Genomic DNA, 25844 nt, shown 5'->3' with positions numbered 1-25844 from the left:
AATTAATCATTCAGTTTTATGAACGGACTTTTTTAATAAAATGCTTTTAATTTCGAAAAAAAAAATAATAGACAGTAAGTTACTTTGGAGAAGAGTAACTGAGACTCACCTGTTTTCTTATACTGCTTTTTTCCATAAATGATGTTTTGATTGATCTTAAGTTAATATAACTATTTGGAAAAAGTACATTTGAAATTGATGTGCTTTTCCTGAGCTCTTTGGATTAGACGGGATTCATGACTAAACATCTGTTTCTTAGTTCCAACTTATCAAAATCAGCGCCTTTTGGAATCAGACCAACTTGTTAACTGTCTGCTAAGATCAGGTCACACACCTCCTGTTTTACGCTATCAAAATCTTTACACTTCTTCAGGACTCTTACCATATTATAAATAATTGATTAGTTATACTAATATTTTATTATATTACTTCTACTTTCTTATATACCAGTTGTCAGCAAACCAGTCAGTGGTCCAAATCTAGTTCATTGCCTGTTTTTATATGGCCTATAAGCTTAGAATTTTTCCTACATTTTTAAATGGTTACAAAATAATCAAAAGAAGAGTGTTTTGATATTGTAATAATGTTGTATGGTGACAGATGGTAACTACAGTTATCATGGTGAGCACTGAGTAATGTATAGAATTGTCAAATCAATATGTTCTACACCTGAAACTAACACTGTGTGGCATATAAAACTTCAAATTTCAGGGGCACCTGGGTGGCTAAGTTGACTGAGCCTCAGACTTTGGCTCAGGTCATGATCTCCCAGTTTGTGGGTTCAAGCCCCACGTGGGGTTCTGTACTGACATTTCGGAGCCTGAAGCCTGCTTCAAATTCTGTGTCTCCCTCTCTCTCTGCCCCTCCCCCACTCATCCTCTGTCTCTCTCTGTCTCAAAAATAAATAAACTATAAAAAAAAATTTAAAAATTCAACTTTGTGTTCATAATTAATGTTCAACTAGAATACAAACATATCCATCATTTGCATATTGCCTTTGGCTGCTTTCATACTACAATGGCAGAGTTGTAAGAGAAAATGGCTCACAGAGCTCAAACTATTTACTATCTGCTCCTTTACAAAAGTTTGCTCACCCTTGTCCTACACAGCAAAGATAAAGACCATGCTTGTCCTGGGGCGCCTGGGGGGCTCAGTCGGTTAAGCCTCTGACTTCGGCTCAGGTCATGATCTCGCGGTTCGTGGATTCGAGCCCCGCATCGGTCTCTGTGCTGACTACCAGCTCAGAGCCTGGAGCCTGTTTCTGATTCTGTGTCTCCCTCTCTCTCTAACCTTCCGCTGCTCATGCTGTCTCTCTCTCTCTCTCAGAAATAAATAAAACATTACAAAATTAAAAAAACAAATAAATAAATAAAAATAAATAAAAAAAGAAGACCATGCTTGTCCTTATTAGCTCTGTGTGGGAGCCCGACAGTGACCACAAGAAAGCGTGGTTAGGGACACAGGGATGCGCCTGCACACGGGGCTCCCTGCCTGGGCAAAGCATGCCTGCAAACAGGATGCTCTGCCAGGAGGCCTGCACACAATATCCAAGTTTAATGGTCCGCTCGCAAACAAGGGAACATGCCTTCCTTAGAAGTAAGGAGAAGGCTGGAATTGTGAGGAGGCCTCTTAGTAAACATGTTGTGGTCGCTTTCTCCCTTTGCTCCCCCCTGTCCTTGAAATGTGTTTGGCTACTTGCCCTTAACTGGTAAAGGAATGCATCTTGTAGATTTCAGTTTGTATCCAGTTACCGGGGTATAAAATAAACCGCAAGAGGGGCTTGTGTAGAATTGTTCCTCCGGCCGGAGTTGTGTCTGTGTCTGTCTTTTGTGTGTGTTTTATCCTTTGTGTCATTTCGTCCGCAATAGCTCTGTATTTAGATTTTTGACATTAAAAAAATTAATGTTTCTTTTTTTTGAGAGAATGAGAGAGACAGAGTACAAGTGGGGGAGGGACTGAGAGAGGGAGACACAAAATCCAAAGCAGGCTCCATGCTCTGTGCTGTCAACACAGAGCATGACATGTGGCATGAACTCACCAATGGTGAGATCATGACCTGAGCTGAAGTCAGACACTTAACTGACTGAGCACTCAGACACCCCAATTTTAGAGGTTTTTTAAATGGGACAGAGCTAGGGGAAGATGGCGGAGAGGTAGGGAGCTCTGAATTTCACTCACCCCATCTATCAAATAGAGAAGAGGCCTTCTCTGAAGCCATAGGAACACTTAGAGAATCTAGGAATTTGGGAGGAAAAGGAGACAGAGTCTGCTGGAAAAACCTTATAGTGGCTACCTCAGGAAACAAGCCGAAATACACATGGTGGAGAGTCCCAAATACCACTATGAGTAGGGAAATAAAATAACCAAAGTCTCAACAAGAGAGACAAAGAGACACCATTCAAAGAACATTTCCTGAACAGACAGGCCCTAGACAGTCAAAGAGCCTTCTTTAATACTAGCAGGTGCACAGTGCATAACAAGCTTTTAAAACTAACAAGAGACAGGGTTGCCGGAGTGGCTCAATCGGCATCCAGCTTTGGCTAAGGTCACGATCACATGGTTTGTGGGTTCGAGCCCTACGTCAGACTCTGTGCTGATGACTAGCTCAGAGCCTGGAGCCTACTTCAGATTCTGTATCTCCCTCTCTCTCTCTCTCTGATCCTCCCCTGCCCATGCTTGCTCTCTCTCTCTCTGTCACAAATAAATAAAACATTAAAAAAAATTTTAAACTAACAAGAGACAGAAAGCTAGCCAAAATGACGAAACGGAGTAACTCGCCCCTCAAGAAATTTCAGGAAGAAATGACAGCTAAAGAACTGCTCAAAACAGATATAAGCAACATAACCGAACAAAAATTTAGAAAGATAGTCATAAGATTAATCACATGGAAGACATCAGAGAAACTATTGTTACAAAGACTATGGAGCTTAAATATAGTTGTGATGAATTAAAAAGTGCTATAAATGAGATGTATAATAAAATGGAGGTGTCCAGTGCACCAATTGAAAAGGCAGAGAGCAGAATAGGTGAATTAGAAGACACAATTATAGAAAAAGAGGAAGCCAAGAAAAAGAGAGATAAACTGATCCAGGAACATGAAAGGAGAGTGTGAGAGCTGAGATACAATCAAATGGAACAATATCCATATCATGGGAATTCTAGAAGAAGAAGAGAGATGGAAAGGCGCTGAAGGAGTCCTTGAAAAATTAAAGCTGACAACTTCCCCAACCTGGGGAAGGAAATAGACACTGCAATTGAAGAGGCACAGAGAACTCCCTTCTGCACAACATATCATAGTGAAACTGGCAAAATATAAGGCCAAAGAGAGAATTCTGAAGCATCTAGGGATAAAAGGACCCTAACATACAAAGGGTACCTATCAGAGTGATGACAGACCTATCTACTGAACCTTGGCAGGCCAGAAAGGAATGGCATGAAATCTTCAATGTGATGAATATAAGAAATATACAGCCAAGGATCCTCTATCTAGCAAGCCTGTCATTCAGAATAGAATGAGAGATAAAAGTCTTTCCAAATAAAAAATATTGAAAGAATTTGTCATCACTAAACCAGCCCTACAATAAATCCTGACAGGGACTCTATGGGGGAAATGTTGCAAGCAACACAAGGTACCAGAGACACCACCACAAGCATGAATCCTACAAAGAACACAATGACTCTAAATCCATATTTTCAATAACAACACTGAATGCAAACAGACTAAATGCTCCAATCAAAAGACATAGGGTAGCAGAATGGATTAAAAAAAATCCATTTATTTGTTATCTACAAAAAACTCATTTTAGACCTGAGGACACCTTCAGGTTGAACATAAGGAATGGAGAAATATCTATCATCCTACTGGAAGTCAAAAGAAAGCTGGAGTAGCTATACTTATATCAGACAAGCTGGACTTTAAAGTAAAGTCAGTAAGAAGGGATGAAGAAGGGCATTATATAGTATTTACAGGGCCTACCCATCAGGAAGAGCTAACAATTATAAATGTCTACACACTGAATATGAGAGCACCCAAATACATAAAACAATCACAAACAGAAACAATCTTATGGATAAGAATGTGCTAATAGTAGGGGACTTTAATACTCCACTTACAGCAATGAATAGATCAACTACACAGAAAATCACTAAAGAAACAACGGATTTGAATGACACATTGGACCAGATGGATTTGACAGATATATTTAGAACTCTACATCCCGAGGACATGGAATTCAGTTTCTTCTCAATGGCGCATGGCACATTCTATAAGATAGATCACATACTGGGACATAAAGCAGCCCTCAACAAATATAAAAGAAGTGAGGTCATACCGTGCATACCTTCAGATCACAATGTTATGAAACCTGAAATCAACAACAGGAGGAAGTCTGGAAAACCTCCAAATACATGGGGGTTAAAGAACACCCTACTAAAAAAGAATGGCAATTAGAGAAGAAATTAGAAAATATATGGAAACAAATGAAAATGAAAATACAACAATCCAAACTCTATGGGATGTGGCAAAGGCAGTTCTAAGAGGAAAGTACATTGCACTCCAGGTTTATTTCAAGAAATTAGAAAAAGCGCAAGTACAAAATCTAACAGTGCACCTAAAGGAACTAGAAGGAGAGCAACAAGAGCACCCCAAACCCAGTAGGAGAAGAAAAATAATAAAAATCAGAGCAGAAATAAACAATATAGAATCCAAAAATAAATAAGTTGAACAGATCAACGAAACCAATAGTTGGTTGTATGAAAAAATAAACAGAATTGACAAACCTCTAGACAGTTGACAAATCTCTAGCCAGCCTTCTCAAAAAGAAAAGAGTGTACACCCAAACAGACAAAATCATGAATGATAATGGACTCATTACAACCAACCCCTCAGAAATACAAGCAATTATCAGAGAATACTAGGAAAAATTATATGCCAACAAACTGGACAACTTAGAAGAAATGGACAAATTCCTAAACACACACTCACTACCAAAATTCACACGGGAAGAGATAGGCAATCTGAACAGACTCATAACTAATGAAGAAATTGAAACAGTTATCAAAAATCTGCAAGCAAATAAGAGCCCAAGGCCAAATGGCTTCCCTGGGGAATTCTACCAGACATTTAAAACAGAATCCCAATTCTTCTCAAGCTATTCCAAAAAATAGAAATTGAAGGAAAACTCCCAGACTCATTTTATGAAGCCAGCATCACTCTGATTCCCAAGCCAGACAGAGATCCAGCAAAAAAAGAGAACTACAGGCCAATATTCTTGATGAATACAGATACAAAAATCCTCAACAAGATCCTTGCAAATCAAATCCAACAGCACATAAAAAGAATCATCCACCAAGATCAAGTGGGATTCATTCCTGGGTTACAGGGCTGGTTCAACATTCACAAATCAATCAATGTGATACATCACATCAACAAAAGAAAAGATAAAAACCGTATGATCCTGTCTATAAATGCAGAAAAAGCATTTGACAAAACACAGAATNCTCTTCGCAGATGACAAGGACATGATATTCTACATAGAAAACCCGACAGACTCCACCAGAAACCTATTCAGCAATTCAGCAATGTTGCCTGCAGTATACAAAATCAACGTACAAAAATGGGTTGCATTTTTATACACCAACAATGAAGCAACAGAAAGAGAAATCAAGAAACTGATCCCATTCACAATTGCACAAAAAAACATAAAATACCTAGGAATAAACCTAACCAAGGATACAAGAGATCTGTATGATGAAAACTATAGAAAACTTATGAAGGAAATTGAAGAAGACACAAAGAAATGGAAAAACATTCCATGCTCATGGATAGGAAGAATAAATATAGTTAAGATGTCATTACTACCTAAAGCACTCTACACATTCAATGCAATTCCAATCAAAATTGCACCAGCATACTTCTCAAAACTAGAACAAACTATCCAAAAATTTGTATGGAACCACAAAAGACCCCGAATAGCCAAAGTAATACTGAAAAATAAAACCAAAACGGGAGGTATCACCATCCCAGACTTTAGCCTCTACTACAAAGCTGTCATCATCAAGACAGTATGGTATTGGCACAAAAACAGACACATAGACCAATGGAACAGAATTGAGAACTCAGAAGTGGACCCAAAAGTATACAGCCAACTAATCTTTGACAAAGCAGGAAAGAATATCCAATGGAAAAAAGACAGCCTCTTTAACAGATGGTGCTGGGAGAACTGGACAGCAACATGCAGAAGAATGAAACTAGTTCATTTTCTCACATCATACACAAAAATAAACTCAAAATGGATGAAAGATCTGAATGTGAGACTGGAAACCATCAAAACCCTAGAGGAGAAAGCAGGAAACAACCTCTTCGACCTTAACCACATCAATTTGTTACTTGACACATCCCCAAAGGCATGGGAATCAAGAGCAAAAATGAACTATTGGGACCTCATCAAGATAAAAAGTTTCTGCACGACAAAACCNTCAGGCAGAGAAGGACAGATACCGTATGTTTGCACATATAGGAGGACTAGGAGGAACTTAACGGAGGGCTGTGGGGGAGAAGAGGGGGAAAATAGTGGGGGAGAGGGAGGGAAGCAAACCATGAGAGACTCTTGAATGCTGAGAACAAACTGAGGGCTGAGGGTGGTGGGGGAGAGGGGAAGGGGGGTGATGGTCATGGAGGAGGGCACTTGTGGGGATGAGCACTGGGTGTTATATGGAAACCAACTTGACAATAAAGTATTTTAGTTAAAAAAAAGAAAAGAAAAGAAAAGCCTAGGAGTCCTATGAGGGTAGAGCTGGAGAGAGGATGAAAACCCAGCTGTCCATCTGTATACAAGGAGCAGGGCTCTTGCCCCATAAAATCTGGGATGGTCCTGGGGTCCGTGTGCCTCTTTCCTTCCCAGTGGACATCTTGGGGACAGTCTGGACACAGTTATAGGGAGCCCAGGATTCCTTAACCCTGTGGTTTTCCTGAGGCATGATTATGAAGGAAGAACTCAGCAATCCTAGCCATCCCCATAAGGAAAAAAACCAAATAAAATAATGGGACAAATTACAAATCTAAAATCATTGAAATGTGGTAAATTTCACCAAGAGAAGAAAGGATACATAGTTTTGAAATACTTATATGAGTAAATACTACACTGAAGTTAAATTAAAAGAATTAGACTATCTCAAAGTAGACTTTAAAACCTATGAGCCAAATCAAGAAAAAAATGTAGGATGTAATATAAAATATGACACATATATGTTAACCTAGAAATATAAAATAATACTACATAGAGTTGATATATCTGTATTCAACAAATGCTCAAAAATATAAATTGGAAGAATGATTACAAAATTCTAATGGATTCTGAAGTAAGAATTAAACAAGAAGTAAGAAGTAACTATTATGTTATTTCTTCATTACTTCTTGTATACTTCTTTATTTCTTAAAAAAATAAGGTGAAAGTGGCAAGATATGATTGTTATTCATTCTAGATAGTGAATACATATATGTTTATTAAATGTTTTCTGTATCATAAAAACAATTCATAGTAAAAATAAAAGCAATACAGGTATGAAACCATTTCTGATTTTTATTTTTATTTGGTGCCCAAAGTAATATAAACTCTGGAAATGCATTTTAGAACTGCAGAGTGGCCACCAACAAACTGATTATAAATGATGGTGATCAGCTGGAAATACTTTTTTCCCAAATGAAGAACATTTTGTATTATGACTAATTTATTCTAAAAGAAAATTAAATAACAAAAATAGCTTTTATAAAATACGCTATATATATATATTAGAATAACTAATATGATACACAATGGGGAACTGTTCGAAGACCAATGCGAGGCATTGAAACCAAATAAAAACGGACAGTTTCCTGATAAAAGCTTTATTGCCCCCAATAACTGCACAGGTGATAAAAATAGTTACTGTTCATTACTTGCATATAATTAACCAGATGTCAGCAGCTATGGTATCAACCCTCCAGTGTTCTGATAACTTCCATCATTGGCCTCAGGGACTTTGAGGTTTGCCAGCCTGCCTTGTTTCACAAAGCGTATGGCACTTCATGTTATTCTGTTTCCATTTTTTCTGACAAGCTTAGGATAAGGTGAAAAGACCAAAGTCGCTCCCTGGATATTTGGTTAATATATCCCAATGGGGTTTACTTTAGTGATAAATCTCCAATAAAATATGTTTCAAGGCTATTTTTGATATGAGCTTTGCTGAGCCATCTCCCAAGAACCCTTCAGATTTCACCATCCTTGGAAGCAATAACTAGATTTCCACAAAGTGATCATTTCCCCTTGTATTAACTCGAGGAATAACCATACAAAGGTTTATCTGCAAATATTGTTGGACTTGGAAATTAACAGGAATAAGAAGTACAACTTGGACATCTTATCTTTTGGCAAAAGAAACTTCTTAAAGTTCAATCTTGCTTACTCCAAGAGTAAGGATTCTTCTCTCACACCAAGAAGTGGCTTGTAAATAACCTAAAACCAGCTCCTTAAAGATAGGTTTTAAGCAAACTTCTCAGTGCCTGGTTAATGAAGATTCTTAGACATAACAATTACAAATAAAACAATAACAACAAAACTTTACTGTGTTTAGGGAGCTGTCATGTCAAACCAAAGTCTTATATTGCAGTTAGGGATATTATAACCCCAAGGCTTATTATAATATAACATTATTTCAAGTAAAGTGAAAACAAAACTGAGTTTTAATAACTTCTCATAGGAGTATCTGAGTTTAACTGCCTGCTACCTAGCAACAGGGAAGATTCAGCAAACCAAGCACAGCTTGAAAAGGAGAAGATAAATTTTGGAGAGCCACATGTAATTCCTTCTCTTATAGATAAGTGAAGGACTCAGAGGTTTTCCATCTTCACAACAATTTCAGCTCTATTTTGAAAGATGGTATCTGATGATCACTCTTTTTAAGTCTGAAGATATAATTTTTTTCCTGGTTGGACATAGAATATCAATTTCCTCACTGTTTTCCTTGTTTTTATTTGTTAATTGTTTACATAGCCAAATGTTAAATCTTATTTATAATACTTTAATATTTTATTTGCATTTTTAAAATTTATTTTAACGTATATACTACATACGATTCTACATGAACATTGCTCTATATTATGCTATTTGTAGTTTATGGTAATGATGGAAAAATACATATGTGTTATTGATAGTGAACATGTAAGTTAAACTATAACCTTTTATTTTTTTAAGTTTATTTATTTTGAGAGAGAGAGAGAGGGTGCGCAAGTGGGGGAGGGGCAAGGGGGGAGAGAGAGGGAGGGAGGGAGAGGGAGAGAGAGGGAGGGAGGGAGAGGGAGAGAGAAAGAGAGAGAATCCCAAGCAGACTCCACGCTCAGCTAAGAGCCCAATGCAGGACTCAATCTCATAATTGTGAGCTGAAATCAAGAGCTGGATATTCAACCAAGTGAACTACCCAGGTGCCCCTATAACTCTCTGTTTGGAAAATTTTTAACATATGGAAAAAAGTGAATAGTATAATACCATTACATCTTACACTTAGATTCAGTAATTGTTACCATATTGTAATATATTTGCTTGATGTCTCATTGCTTGACCTCTCCCCACCCCACCCATAGACATTTTCTTGAATAAATTGAAAATAAGTTGTAGATATCATGACATTTTGCTTCTAAATACTTCACTATAAATATCAGAGGTATAAGGAAATCTACTGACTATAACACCATTATCACAAGAAAGAGAATTTAAAATTCTAGGATTATCAAATATCAGTCCATACTCACATTTTACAGTTGTCCTGGAAATGACTTACTTTATTAATCAAGACCCAATTAAAATTTACTCACTCAATCAGGTTGCTATATCTCTTTAGTTTCTTTTAACCTAAAATGGATTCTTTGCTCCATTACACTGAGTTTTTCAAGAATTCAAGAACTCCATTCCATATTTGTTAATTACCATTATTAACTTCTCCTCAAGTAATTCTTTTAATATAGCAAGATTAATTTTCCAATCATCTTAACTATCATACTTTCATGATATATTATTTTTAATGCTTTTAAACTTTAATTTCCACTGAGCTTTCACTAGTTTTGCATTCACATATTCTTGTATATGTTTATAAAGTAATAATTTTTCATTTTTAACAAAATAATCTGTTGGCTACATTTCTTATTAGATCATTTATGGGTTCTACTGACTTTGGATTCTGAGGACATGAATCAATTATGAGCTTAACTGCATGACCTCATCACAAATCCCTACCATAGACACCTACACACAAGCTGGCCTATAAAAAAAACAGTATAAAAAAAAGGGTCTATAGAAAATCCCAGCATAACATTGACTAGGACTGGCCAAAACGCCCCTGAAACACATCGTATGAGCCACATGTTTCTCACTGTGGCAAAACTGCCAACTCAGAAGTAAACCTGACTGAGGAACTTTTCTCACAACCCACACAGGAAGCTGGCCCCTCTCCCAGTAAGAATGTAACAGAAATAAATGTCTTTTCATCTAGAGCCAAATGATAGCCTGGCAAGGAAGGTTGTTAGCAGCCCAGGGTAGTGAGCATCTTGATGCCATACCTCTAACTTATATGCAATGTAGGACGATATCTACAATTTCATCGAATTCCTGCTCTGACCCTTCTTTAACCCTCGTTCTTTCTTCATTTGGCTCTTCATCATCTTACTCTAGTCTTCCTTATGCTTTAATTTCCATTTCTTCTTAACCTATAACATTATGATTGTTCATCAGGTAAGCCCCATCGCTCAGGAGACTGGCAAAACAAGTTTAATCATTTCATTTTCCTTAATATCTTGGGTTACATACTGAGTCATCAGATGGATCTGAATTCTCATTAAAATTAGCCACCGTGTTTAACAGACAACCTTAAATACCATCTGTCCTACTAGCTGCAGTTCTTCCTATGCCCTCACCTGTAATTCCCATACTCACCTCGACTTATCATGCAATATTTATTTAATTAAACTATACAAAATAGAAAGAAATACATATGGATGCCTAAGGGAGTACTTGAGATATCAACCAGAAATATCATTCCATTATATGCCTTTCTTTTCTAGAGCCACAATTTGTGTAACCAGTCCTTAACACGGAAGAGATAGGGAAAGAACAAATGTCACCTGTTCCTGGTAAAGTGCTGCCCTGATAACTGGAAAGAAGCATATCTGTGACAATTCCCAACCTCTTCTGGGAAGAGACTCCTCCCTGTGATGGCAATTTCCTTGAACAAATACAAGCCCGTCCCATGACCCCTGCCCCATCCACATTCCTGTAATTCATTTGAATGCCTCTCCTTCAAATTTTCTTATAAAAGCACAATCCTCTCTGACCTGACAAACCACTGCAAATCACTGCAGGAAAGGTGAGTGGAAGCTGACAGAAGATGAGATCCGTGGCGGGAGATATACTGTACATATTTGAGGGAAATACATGAGGATCTCTGTCAGATACAGGAGCTCTGAGACTCAGAACAGGCAGGCTTCAGAGGTCTCATGGGGTGGAGCATGTTCAGGTTTTCCAATTCCTTCCAGAGCTAAACCAAGGTATGGATGTCACTAAGGTCAACTTATTCCTAGGGCACTACCAAAGGAAAGACAAAGAAGATAAGTGGCATCTCTGCATGTCGTCTCTCNAACACCTACTCAAACGTCTGGATAGGGCTCCATGATCCCACAGAGGTATGAATATTTCTCTATAACCTCTCACCCTGCTAGTGCCACCCAAGCCCACTCCCAACCCCTGTGTCTGCCCAGTAAATTTCCTAGAGAGCCTTGGAGCTCAGAGATCTTGGAAGATATTAGAGTAACAGTGAGAGTCTTGAGGCCAGCTGAACAGATGGGTTCTGTGGAAGTCTCTTGTCTCTGGTGATGTTAATCTGCTTCCTAATTTGCATGTGAGTCCATGTAATTCAGTTCTCTGAGCCTCACAGAGTCTGCACGTATTGTGCTGAGGGAATCCTAAATGAAGATAGGCTCTATTTTTGCTCTGTGGAACAGACATTGTCTCTGAGGCTCAGAGGCTAATCACACATGCACCCCTAATTGCTGTGCAGTCAGGAACAGGTTACTCTGAATGGGTCTATTGGTCTTTGTGTTTATGGGCTTCAGGATTTGTCAATAAGAGCAAGGAGTTAGGAAGCATTTCCCAGAGGAGAGCTTTGGCTCTGAGGCAGCATCTAGATGAAGAGACCAAATTCCATGATGCTGGGAAGGGGTTCCTGCAAGGAGCCCTTTAATGACTAGTCAACCTCACTAGACTCCTTCCTCTCTAGGGCTATGAGCCCAATGCTGGTGGATGGGAGTGGAGTAGCACGGATGTGCTGAACTACGTTGCCTGGGAGAGACACCCCTCCACCAACCCTAACCCCGGCTACTGTGGGAGTCTGTTAGCAAGCACGGGTAAGGAACAGAGGTGCTCCTTTCTGCCAGACTTCTCCATCTTCTTTTTCCCCATTTCTCAGTCTGACCTTCAGAGAATCCTCTTGAGCTAGAAAATGTAGTGTTGGTTTGTCTTCTCCCATCCTTTCTCATCTCTCCTTTCTTTGAGTCCCATTCCCCTGGAGTGGGACGCTGCTGAGGATGAGGGAGAGTCTTTGAATCCTAGGCCAGAATCTAGACTGCTTCTACCTTGGGTTCATGATCTCCACCAGTCACATCTACCTGAGCTCCTCTGTCTCTCTAGGATATCTGAAATGGAAAGATTTTAAGTGTGGTGTGATGCTACCCTATATCTGCAAGTTCAAGGACTAGGTCTGGTGGGATGCCAGGAGCCTGAATTTTGCGTGCAGTTCATCATGGATATGGAACCTAGTGTGACAGCCTACCCAGAAGGGAATACTCTCCCAGACCTTCAAAGTTGACCACCTCACTTGGCCTTCCCTTCTCCTCAGCCTCGTTTCAAACTCTTCTGTATCTTCTATATAATGAGTTTCAACAGGCAAAATAAAAAATAAGAAATTTTGTCTGCAATTGCCTCTTGTGTGCTTTAATCTCATAGAAAAACTCTGAGGGGGAGGAAGTTGTTCAGGGAGGAGTCTTTGTATATCTTCTCTTTGCCCAATTTCACCCTTGTTTCTGGATAAGTAACTAAATGTGCATTTGTACCAGCACACTTGTGATGAAGTGCTTCAGCATCCCATTTGTGATAAGGTGAGGTAGGATTTGGGTTGTGCACACTGCTCTCCTACACCGTTTATTGCCCTCAAAGTCCTTCCAGGCCAAGTCTCTGATAGTATGACACACCAGTCGAGAGGTTCAGTCAGACAATGTTGAGAACAGTGTTTGTATTCTTCAGTCAGACAATGTTGAGAACAGTGTTTGTATTCTATCAGAGTGAAGGAAAATGAAGAAGCTTCATCATCAATAGCATTTAATATATTCTATGCATAAATAATTTTTAAAAGTTAAATGGATAAAAAAATCTCAATGCAGCCCTAATTTTTTTTGTTACTAGTTTTGACAGGCATAGAAGTGATCTGTCAACCTATTATATAGTTTTCTGATAAATTTCCAATTCTGTACCTCCTTGCCTTGGTCAGCTGGACCTGGTGCACTCAACTATGTGTTGCCCTGTCCTTACAGGGCATTTGTGAATATAGGTATTACTAGGTCCTTTGATTTTTGCCCTTAAAACATTCTGACCTCAGTCAGAACTGGAATTGAGATGCCTTCAACATCTGATATGGTTTTTTAAAACATGTTTTGAATAAAAAAATATATTTTAGGAAGAAATTCCCTTTAACTGAATAAAGCCAATACCCAGGTTTGTCATGTATCTGTATTTATCAAGACCACTAATCTGTTCTCATATTATCACCACCCCTCCCTAGCCATATGTTTCTATTAGGGAAAAAAGTATATTTGACTGGTACCCTAGTCTAGAAAATAAGTTGTCATATGATAACCACTGGAAAAATTTTCTATATAAGCAAAGAATATTACCACATCACTAGACAAAGTTATTGCTTCTCAAATAAATAGACGAGATAAATGGGCAATGCCATTTTAAAAAAATTAATTATTTGGTAAATTTCTTTTGCTTTTTCAAATATAGACTGCTTTGACTAAATACCCAGTTAGCATTTTTGGTGGAAATACTTTTCCATCATTTAAAATGCATTTATGATGTGCAACACCATGGGTCTTGATGTTCTGCTCTGGTTAAAGTTGTAAAAAATGGGTTAGTTAGGAAAAGTTCAGTAACGGCGTTTATGCCAATTCCTATTTTAGTTTGAGTTCCTCATTTGGAGAGGAGCTCTGAGTACCAGATTCTGTTATTCCAGTTGGAGAATCCCATGGTACAGAACAGGACATTTGTTGCTGCAGGTAAGAAAGATCCCAGCATAATTTGGCTCAAAAAATAAAGATAAATTATGTATTGGATCATCTAACTGAAATATCTAAAAGTAAGGTAATCTTTGAGCTTAGTTCATTCAGGGCTCAAGTGTCATTTCTCTGGAGCATTCTTACCATAAAATATCACTCTTCAATTTTTATCATACCTTTGGTTGTACCTTTTCAGTTCTCTTTGCCAACTCACATTATGAATGTTCCTTTATATTTTCTTTTTGCCCAAATAGTTATGTAAATATGCTATGATTATTCTTAGCCTCCTTGAACCCACTGGCACTTAAAGTTTAGATGACATGATTTTTCAAATCTAGGCTGGTGATGCCATATATTTTAGAGAAGTGAATAAGTCATCTGGTGAAGGTATAATCAAAATACTTCCCTTTTCTCAGAACAATGAAAAAAATAGAAAATTAAAGGGACACTTGGAAAAATATGTAATATTCTGACTTACTAAATCTTTTGAAAACTTTTCTTTCAAATCAGGTTTAGACTGGACACTACTGGTCTCCTAAGGACGTATTAAACATTATAATATTTACCTGGAACTCCAACAAGGCCACTTGGTATCCATATTCGGAGTCTATAAACCAAGTGGCTGCTTAGTGATTCCTTAACAATATAGGAAGTTCATAACCAGTTCTTTGCTGCCAAGTATTTTCCCAGAAATAAGTACTTTCTGACTCTCTTTTTAAAAAAATGAAACAACATTACAAACAGTCATGAAGTATTTATTTCTATCTTCTCCAAAATAAAATAAAAAATAATACAAACATTCAACAAACCCAGTACCTTTTAAAAATTGTAGTACAGCTATTGAGTTGAGTATCAATCATAGCTTATGCTGAAGTGTTTCATGTTTGTTAAATCATAAATTGTACACGTGGTAGGAGGAGGTGGAGGTAATGAAGGGCCTCCTTTTGCATTCTTCCCCTCACTGTCCAGCTTGAGCGGTTTTGCCAGAGTAGAGGGGAGAGATTTGTCATAAAAGGATCTGAAAGAAGGGCAGAGTCAAAAGCAAAAATAGCAAGTGAGCAGAGGAAACCCAGCACACTGAGAAAGGACACAGGTGATGTGGGCTCAGGAGATTCCCAGCATGGGGAAAGCCTCTTCCAAGGCACAGCCTGGGAATGCCCAATGTATCCTCTCCACACTCAGTATGAATTTTCCTGTAGGCAAAGGTGGAGTTTTATTGTTCTCTGGGTACTCACCAGAGTGCCTAGTTCCCATATCCCTGAACGACAGAGCAAGTGAGGAAAAAAGTCTTCCAGGAAAGACTGCATAATGAAAGAAATAAAGTGGCCCAGAGAGGCATGCAGGAGATCAGACCTGGGAATACTGAATATATCTGGGGAGAGGTTCATGGGAGAGAGGAGCAGGGAAGAGTAGACAGACCATATCACCTACCGACAGTCTATCTCATCTCCTGATTGTCATTTCCCCCAAGTTCATAAAAGTGACCGTTAGTTGTCTATGTAAAATCAGATAGTAGCAAACAAGGATGCTTTTTTTTTTTAAAGATGATAATTCTTCCAACTGAATCCAAATGCAAGTATTTTCTGAAAACCTCACCAGTGTAAAAATTCTACCTGTGAATTATAACTTATTATTTTAAGTTAAAAAAATAGTAATACAGTAGGTTTCTGCCTTAACACCCAAACCAATTCTCTAAAACACATAAACATTCATATATAAGTAGCAAACTATTTTGTTAAAATTGAAATTCCTTTAAAATTTGGCTTCCTGATTCACATACAATAAAGTATTGGTTTAAAACTCTTTTTTAGGGGCGCCTGGGTGGCTGAGTAGGTTAAGCGTCCAACTTCGGCTCAGGTCATGATCTCACGGTTCATGGGTTCGAGCCCCGTGTCAGGCTCTGTGCTGACAGCTAGCTCAGAGCCTGGAGCCTGCTACAGATTCTGTCTCCCTCTCTCTCTCTCTGACCCTCCCTTGCTCATGCTGTCTCTCTCTCTCTCTCTCTCTCTCAGAAATAAATAAAAACAATTAAAAAATAAAACTCTTTTTTATTTGTATGAGATGCCATACAATGCCTCTCTTCACACCAGCAACATCTGTCACTTGTGTGCCTTTTGTTAACCTTCAGGGTTCTTTTCACAGAGTACAAGATCCTGATCTTCTATCCACTGTGTTTGGAACATAACTTGAGGTTTAGCCCACTTGTAATTTTAGTAAAGGAATTCATTGAGATTTGGGATGCATATATAGTTTTCTTATATAAAACATTTGGCTGAAAAATTTTGCACTGAGGTATATACACATTGTATATGTGTTTGGAATTTGGTTAACTAACACCAAAAAGTTCTCTAAAGAAAATATTAACCAGAGATGTTATCTACAGGACATGCCTGTAATAGCTTAGGTGCTACTGAGAATTTGTCCTCGGGATGATAAAAGTTTTCTAGTTGTATAAGGCTTTATGCGCATTCATTCTTCAATTCCATTCTTTTAAAAACTGTCAAATTCTCAGCATCTCTCACTGCCAACTTCTGACAGACTCATCCCCAGATTCTGAACCCCATAAAAATAATTTCTGTTGAAAAATCATTGACTATCAAAAGTGGAAGAACCCTCTTGTTTTACTGGGAAAGAAAAGGATCTTCAAAGAAGAAATGAAAGATAATTGCATGTGTCTCTCACGTTTTCACACTTGCTACAAGCAGAGACACTAACCGCCCTTAGTTGATGACTGTCTTGTCAAGAATGTCTACATAGTGAAGAACTTTGATAAACAAAAAAGGCAGGGGCACCTCGGTGGCTCAGTTGGTTTAGTGTCTGATTTTTGATTTCGACTCAGGTCATGATCTCGTAGTTGGTGGGATCGAGCCCCATATTGGACTCTGCGCTGACAGCATATAGCCTGCTTGGAAATCTTTCTCTCTCTCTGCCCCTCCCCTGCTCTCTCTCTCTCTCTCTCACACACACACACACACACACACACACACGCACGCACGCACTCTCTCTCAAAATAAAGAAATACTTTTTAAAAAAATTAAAAAACAAAACAAAAGGGCAGGGTGCCTGTGTGGCTCAGTCAGTTAAGTGTCTAAGTCTTGGTTTCGGCTCAGGTTTGATTTCACGGGTTCATGAGTTCAAGTCCCACATCAGGCTGTGTGCTCACAGTGTGGAGCCTGTTTTGGGATTCTGTCTCTCTCCCTCTCCCTGCCTCCCACCCCCGCCGGTATCCCTGTATTTTGTCTCTCTCCCTCTCTCTCCCTCTGTCTCTCTGTCAAAATAAGTGAATAAACCCAGAAATAAAAACAAAACCAATAACCAGAAAAGCACACTTCACACCTGTCAGAATGGCTAAATCAAAAACACAAGAAAAAACAAGTATTGGAGAGAATATGGAGAAAAAAGAATCCATGTTCACTGTTGGTGGGAATGTAAACTGATACAGCCACTGTGGAAGTCAGTATGGCAGTTCCTCAAATATGGAATTTAAGAAACAAAACAAATAAACAAAGAAAAAAAGACAAACAAACAAAAAGTTCAAATGTAGAGAATGAACCGGTGGTTACCAGAGGGGAGGCTCATAGGGGAATGGGTAAACTAGGTGGAGAGGATTAAGGGAACACATCACAATGAACACTGAGTAATGTATAGAATTACTGAATCACTATACTGTACACCTGAAACTAATGTAGCACTCTCTGTTAACTATGATGGAATTAAAAAAAGAGAGAAAGAGAGAGAGATCCTTTTCTTCCAAAGCAAAGGATAGGCTTGCTTAGAGTTTTGGAAACTAGAGATAGTACTTCCATCCAGAGTAAAGAAAGAAAGGTATACCTACTCTCCAATATAATAAAGATGTCTTCCCTTGAAATAAAGACTACATTTAAGCCCACTTAGAAAGATTCAGGTTTCCTGAGCCCCTGTAGCATAATTATAAAAATAATCCTCCTTTATAATAGATCCCGGTGCATATGAAGGCATCTATGCCAGCCTCTCTATGTCCCCCACATAGGAGGTAAGGGGGACAACAGTGGGTGGGAGCTCATGCTGCTCAAGTAGTCATGTCCTTTGTCTTTTGCCAGTTTCAACTTAGCTTGTAAGCAGGACAATGTTTCAGAGAAATCATAGCTCTTGACATGAAATTAAGAAACTTTTCACCTATAACACACTGGAAGAAACTTAATTGAAGAGTCTTGGGTCTCACTTAATGTCTATTGTTATTTCCATTGCACTTTGCTTTCAGAAAAATGCAGTTTCTTATTTTTTGTTTTGTTTTGTTTCACTTACATCTGTCAGCTGTGCTCTCCTGGCCTCTCCCTCCCCTTCCCCCCTTCCCTTCATGTTCTAACATGAAGTTTTCTCTTTTCCTCCCTTCAGAGATCGTCACGTGCTACTGCCCCTATCCTGTCACGGTGTCTAGTCCTGCATGATTCCAAGGACAGTCCTGTCATTCTTCCCTTAGGGACATTCTTTCCTTCTCTAAGGGAAAACTGAATCTTAGTCAAATAACTCTTCTACAACATCTGCTAATATCAAATATGATGGACTTCAAGAGGGCCATTGACTGGGCAATTTTGAAAGAAAACAAGTAGGAAGGGGGCACCTAGATGGCTCAGTCAGTTGAGCATCTGACTTTGGCTGAGGTCATGATCTCATGATTCGTGGGTTCGGGCCCCATGTTGGGCTCTGTGCTGACAGCTCAAGAGCCTGGAGCCTGCTTCAGATTTTGTGACTCCTTCTCTGTCCCTCCCCCACTCCTGCTCTGTCTGTCTCTCTCTCAAAAATAAACAAACTTAAAAAAAAAAAAAAAAAGAAAACAAGTAGGAAGAAAGCCAACCAGAATTGAAGTTTGGGAGTTAGTGTCCATGTTTTTACTACCCTATCCTCAGGAATATTTAATGGAAGGAATATTATAATTTTCCTGCTTTTTAGAGTTTTTCTATGTTTCTAAAGCATCTTCACAATAATTTTAATGATACTAATGATTAAATATGTGGAATTTTTGGAATGCCAGGTGGGCTCAGTTGGTTAAGCATCTGACTCTTGATTTCGGCTCAGGTCATAATCTCACAATTCTTGAGTTCGAGCCCTGCATCAGGCTCTATGCTGATGGTACAGAGTGTGCTTGGGGTTCTCTCCCTACCCTTCCTCCATTCTCTCTTTCTCTCTCAATAAATTTTAAAAATAAATAAGTATTTGGAAACTTTGAACCTTTTGATTATAAAGTACCACACAAAGAGACTGTCTTATTCCTATAACAAATTCCTCTGAAAGGCTACTGACATTCTAAATTGTCTTTCATAAAATCCTACCAGAATTTCAAATGTTTAGTGCTACTGGCATCATAATCCTTGTCATGTTAAAAGGCAGACAATGACACTAAAGTTCTTTAAATGGCTGGTAGTCATTCGTAGTCAAATGAAAAAAATATACAAGAAAACTAAAACCAGATCTCCTCAGCACTACAATCCCACATTGTCCTAATAACACTGAATAGTGAAACAAATAAAATCAAGAGGTTTTTACTACGGACAAATAGAAAACATTAAAGGCATAGACCATGTTTTAATGTTAAAAGTGTAGTGTTGCTCAGGAGGGGCCTTCTTTAGCCAGCCATTCTGTGAGACTCAAGGGCGGGGACACAGGAAAGGTTTCTGGCAGTGGCTGAGCTGAGTGGTAGAGGGTCCAATTCTATTATTCAGTCAATGAACCAAACAGTGGGAAAAGTCAAGCCAAGCATCATTAACTTTTATTTGAGAATGCCTGGCTGGATAAGCTTTCCAAGGAACATTGTGACTTGGAGCAAGAGGGTGGGATGTTTCACGGGGCTTTACCATGGGAAGGTGGGTTGAAGTTTAGTTACTACAAAAAAAAAAAAAAAAAAAAAAAAGGAACTGTTCTTGAGGATTAGCAGTCATAAATTTAACAACCTAAATTTTCTGTAAAGGAGAAGGGAGATGCAGTTAGGGGTTGATGTTCCTTACAAATGGATGCTGGTTGTACACACAGGTAAGTACATGAAAAGTCAGAGAGGAAATTTCTCAGGTCTCATGTCCCTCAAGTGCTCTCATATAAGAAACAGGGGAATTATTCCCATTATACAAGTTTGTGAGAGATCCATCTCAAGGAAGCAAGAATGGCAGAAAAGTCTAGCAGAATTCTAATAATGATTAGAATTAATGATCCTTGATCTTATTATAATATCCCACCTTTATCTGTGTGTAGAGGCTGTATATATGCTATCAACTCTTGAATTATATTATGTTACATGGCAAAAAAAAAGTCTTGGTGAGGCAATTAAAATCACTTATCAGTTGACTGTGAATTAATAAAAATGGAGAACTCTGGACATTATTAAAGTAGGCTTTATTTAATTACATGAGCCATTTAAAAGCTGATTTCTTTGATTGGGAGCATAAGGGGAACTCTAGAAATTCAAAGCACCAAGAAGATTTATTGTGCCATTTCTGGCTTAGAAGATGGAGGTGACCTCCTGCCCAGAAATCAAGCTGAGAATGGCTCCTCAGCTGGCAGCCAGCAAGGAAGTGGGGACCTCCGTCCTGTAACTGCAACAAGAATTTTGCCAATAACCTAAAGGAGAATGGGAGTTTGCTACACAGTAAAAGTAAACTAACACCCTGAGTTTCCATGGGATGACATATGTGGTGGTTAGGCTAGAATCCCTCTTGGGAGTCACCATCATGGTCTCTGAGAATCAAGGACCTTGTTTCTCCTAGATCATACTGAACAGATCTTAACCTGTTTTCCAGTATCTCCTATGCCTCTAACAGTCCTTGCTTAAGGAACAATATTCTGAAAGAGAATCCTCTGATCTAACCCTGTTTGCATCCTGTAATTAGCAAAGGAAGGAAGGCACTGATGTTGAAAAGAACCAATAGAAAGTTCTGTGAGATGGCAGGATCTGAGGGCAAGCAAGCTGGGCAAGCATTTCCATCAGGAAAATGCTTAGAAGATCCAGGGAAGTCCTGTTGCACAAGGTGAAGTGTGATCTTGATTACCTTAAAGGGTGCTCAGTAGAGGAAGAGCAGCATGGGCTTGCTGTGAGATGGTAGAAGTTCAAATGAAGGGGTGGCTTGGTAAATACAGTGAGATATATCAGGGTGATGCAGGCAGAGGACAGGTCCGGAAACAGATGGCAGGAGAGAGGCAACAAAACAAAGACCCAGCAGGACTCTGCAGGTGGACAGTGTTCAGGGACAAAAGAAAGAGCAGCATGATTTTAAAAGGAAGAGGAAAAAAGCCAGACTGGAAGAGATAAGAATTGAATTTTATCCTCTTCTTCTTCCCTGGTATGAGGTTGAACGAACCAGTTACATGAATCTGAGTGCTTTCTCCACTGTCCCAAGCAGAATCATTGCCATCTTATCTCTGCCTCACTTGTCCTTATGCCCCATAGTGTCCTATTATTATACACTCACACACTCTCTGCCTGCTTCCTCATGCCATCCCCCAACTCCAGCCATCACTATTCCTGGAAGGTCTCTGTTCCTTCCTGGACTGCTCAGGGCCATGGGAACGGGGCATCTGGTTGCTCCTAGGAAGGGCAAAGCCACCTCTGACTTGTATAGTTTGCCAACCTTCTTGCGGGAAGGGCAACCACACCTCATCTGTGACAATTCCCAGGGTATACCAGGAAGAGTATTTCTGATGCCACAATTTCCTTATGTCAGTGCCCTCTGTAGGGCCTGTGAACTTCTACCCTTGCCTTCCCCCTTGCAATTCAAATTCAAAGTTATATAGAGGAGGAATCTAGAGGAAAAGAGCTGCTTCTGGATTTAAGGAATTTACTAATTTTATGGAGACCCCATATACAAATTAACTAAATAAAATAGTTGGTAACTTGATAGAGTATGTATTTCTAATGAGTCAAGGATCTGAGAGTTAGAGGAGGGAGAGGTCATGGACATTTTTCTGTAATAGCTAGTTCGTTCCCTGAAGCTTTTGTGTCCTTTTATTTCCTTGGACACAAACTGAGATATGAGAGGAGGAGAGATGGAGGGTCTGACTTATTCTCTGTTCTTCCTCGTCTCCATCCTAGTTTCAATTTACCTGACCCCATGGTTTGTGGGCCTTGCTTACTCCTATGTTGAGATGGAGAAGACAAATATGCGCTTCCGAAACACACACACACACACATACACAGTCATGATGCTGCTGTATGTGAAAGACAAATTGTGGGTGAGTAATTGGGTGCTTTCCATGAATAGATGGATGGATAAAGATGTGGTATATATGCAATGCAATATTATACATCCCTTCTTCTTCCCATATGTGACAACACAGATGGCCCTGCAGGTACTAAGCTAAGTGAAATACATCAGACAAAAAAAGGTAAATCCGTATGATTTCAGTTATGTGTGGAATCTAAAAAACAAAACACATAAATAAACACACAAAATGCAGAAATAAATCCATAAAGGGGCGCCTGGGTGGCTTAGTCGGTTAAGCGTCCGACTTTCGCTTAGGTCATGATCTCGCGGTTCGTGGGTTCGAGCCCCGCGTGGGGCCCTGTGCTGACTGCCAGCTCGGAGCCTGGAGCCTGTTTCAGTCTGTGACTCCCTCTCTCTCTGAGCCTGCCCTGCTCACGCTGTCTCTCTCTCTCTCTCTCTCCTAGAAATAAATAAAAATATTAAAAAAAAAAAGAAATAAATCCATAAATACAGAGAACAAAGTGATGGTGCCTAAGGGTAAGGGTACATGGAGATGGACAAATTGGGTGAAGGAGTAGGAGATACAGACTTCCAGTTATGGAATGAATTAGCCATGGAGATGAAAGGTACAGCCTTGGGAATAGCAGTGATCCTGTAAGAGCACTGTATGGTGACAGATGGTAGCTACACTTGTGGTGAGCAGAGCATAACATATAGACTTGTGGGATTACTAAGTTGTACATCTGAAACTAACACTGTGTGTCAACTATACTTCAATAAAAATAGTATTGGGTGCTTGTTGTCTTTTGTTTGTTCACTTTTTGAGCTCTTCTTGTGGGTTTTCTATGACTATGGCCGTGAGCAATGATGGGTAGTAATTTATTGAAGTCAATCAAGCCTCAGAGAGCTGGGTGTGTTGATCATAAAGACACTAAAGACATCATTAAGCTTTGTTACTATTAAAAAAAATGATCCAGAAGTAAAACTTCTTGAGTTCAAATGAATCCAGCTCCAATACTAAGTAGCTAGTTGATCTTAAGTTACTTAGCCTCTTTGATCTTCAGTTCCTTCATCTTTTAAATCACTCAATAATAGCACCTATATTATCAGACTATTATGGGGATTAAATAGGTTGCTTTTTGAAAAGAATTTAGGATGCTACCTGGTACATGGAATGTGCAATAAAATACATGCTAAATAAAACTTGTTAATGTTTATTTTTATTTATTTTGAGAGAGAAAGCATGTGTTTGAGAGAGGGGGGGGAGAGGGGAGAGACAGAGAGAGAGGGAAAGAGATAGTCCCAGGCAGGCTCCATGCTGTCAGTGCAGAGCCTGACATGGGGCTCGATCCCACAAACTGGGAGATGATGACCTGAGCTGAAATCAAGAGTTGTACACTTGGGCACGTGGGGGGCCTGGGTGGCTCAGTCTGTTAAAGTGTCCAACTTTGGCTCAGGTCATGATTTCACAGTTCGTGTTTTCATGTTTCACATCGGGCTCTGCAATGATACCTCAGAGCTTGATCCTGCTTTGGATTTTCTGTCTCCCNAAAAAAAAAAAAAAAAAAACAAAAACAAAAACAAAAAAAAGAACACAACTTTTTTATAAAAAAAAGAGTTGGACGCCTAACTGAGTGAGCCACCCAAGGCACCCCTATGTTAAATATTTCTTTTTTAAAAACAGTGCTAGGAAGAAGAAAAGCAAACCCCGAAAAAAACAAAAACAAAGTATGTATTAAGTCATTTAGAGTTTTCCTTCTAAGTAGAAAATTAAGTTATAAGTAGGTTTCCTTATACCTGAATAATGCAAGCATAAAAAACTAATAGGGAGACCTCAGTCCATCTTGTACTTCCTTTGCCCCTTTTCTCCCCTGTCAAATGTCTGGTAGAAAGGTTCTTATCCACATGACTGCCAAGGATTAAAGCAAGGGGTAGATAATAGCTCTATAAAATACTTAGTACAAAGGTAGAAAGTAGTACATAGCTACTGGAAAAGGCTAACAGCACCACATATCAGTCATAGCCTCGAAGCTTCCTAATTTTTATTACTTTTCATGAAGAATTTGGCCAGTCATTTACGTGAGCAATAAGGAGAACTATCTCAATAAGTATGCAGCTACTGGGAGCAATAAAGATTTTGATGAGAGGACTATGTCAGTTGTTATTTGTTTTAAATCACCCTTTTTAAATCTTGCAGCTGTTCCCTCTCTCGATCATGCTAGTTACAACAGATTTCATCATGCGTTTCAAAGTAGCATGGTAGCCTCTTGCCATCCATCTGAGAAATGGTCTTTGTGGATGAATGGATTGGTTCATTGGTACTAATGAAATTCCACCTGTCTATGTCTCTAGCAGTTTGGATACAAATTATCTGTGGTTCTAGCAGAAAGAAGCCTGAAGGGGTGAACTAAGCAGGTGGTGAATTTTATAACTGAAATCTTCAGATTTTCTTAATCTCCTATATTCTGTCCAAATCTTGGAAAGAACCAGCATACACTGAGGGTATTCTGTGATTCTATTCAGCTAGTGTAGGTGCAAGGGCTGGCCACCCCAAAATGTGTCATTTTGGCATATTAAATATTTTAAATAAAAGTTACTTTGAGAGACACCTGTACAAGAAAGATATTCAGAGCCTCCTCTGTCCCCCAAAAGCAGGAAATAAATTTTCCACATGAAAGTTACCCTCTCTATACAAGGAAGTAAAGAGACATTCTTATCACCAGAGATGGGAAATTTGGAGCCAAGAAACCTGTATAAACGACCTGTGTTACTTTTTACTAATTTACTACCCCAGCCCAAATTCTGTTTAGATTTCCTTACTAATTGAAGCTCCCCAAATTAAGCTTTATTTATACTGTCAGTGCTTCACAGATTTATTTCTGTCTAAAAAGTATAAAACTGCCTATCTTATTCATTTCTTTAGGTCTCAATTTCATCATTGGGCCTTTGTTCACATATAATAAAACTTTTTTTTTCTCTTGTTAATCTGTCACTTGTCAGTTTAATTCTTAGTCCAGATAGAAGAACCTTGGACCAAGAAAAATTTCTTCTGCTCATTCACTTGCTACATACTGTATTAGTGTCTTATGGCAACTGTAACAAATTTCCACAAACTTGGTGGCTTAAAACAAAGGAAATTTATTCTCTTACAGTTCTGGAGGCCAAAACTAGGATATTAATATCACTAGGACAAAAATCAAGATGCTGGCAAGGTCGTCCTCACTCTAGATGCTCTAGTAGATCCCCTTCCTGCACTTTATACATAGTATTGGGATAGTAACAGTATTTGCTTTATAGTGTTGTTTTGATGATTAAATGAGTTA

The 25844-nt window shown here is 38.8% G+C and overlaps 2 long non-coding RNA genes across 3 annotated transcripts in view; one reads left to right on the top strand and one right to left on the bottom strand.

Annotated features, from left to right (window-relative positions):
- The window catches only part of LOC144229344 (uncharacterized), a 224298-nt gene that overhangs the window by 194553 nt on the left and 3901 nt on the right, over positions 1–25844 (bottom strand). The window lies entirely within an intron of this gene.
- Positions 11661–12997, top strand: LOC144229343 (uncharacterized). The gene is made up of 3 exons (XR_013334464.1): positions 11661–11707; positions 12301–12427; positions 12711–12997. It is a non-coding gene; the product is annotated as an uncharacterized LOC144229343 (long non-coding RNA).

This window comes from Crocuta crocuta, unplaced genomic scaffold (assembly GCF_008692635.1).
Source record: "Crocuta crocuta isolate KB4526 unplaced genomic scaffold, BGI_CrCroc_1.0 scaffold263, whole genome shotgun sequence".
Taxonomy (NCBI): Eukaryota; Metazoa; Chordata; class Mammalia; order Carnivora; family Hyaenidae; genus Crocuta; species Crocuta crocuta.
The sequence above is the reverse complement of the archived record's forward strand: the minus strand, read 5'-3'. Positions and strand labels throughout refer to the sequence as shown.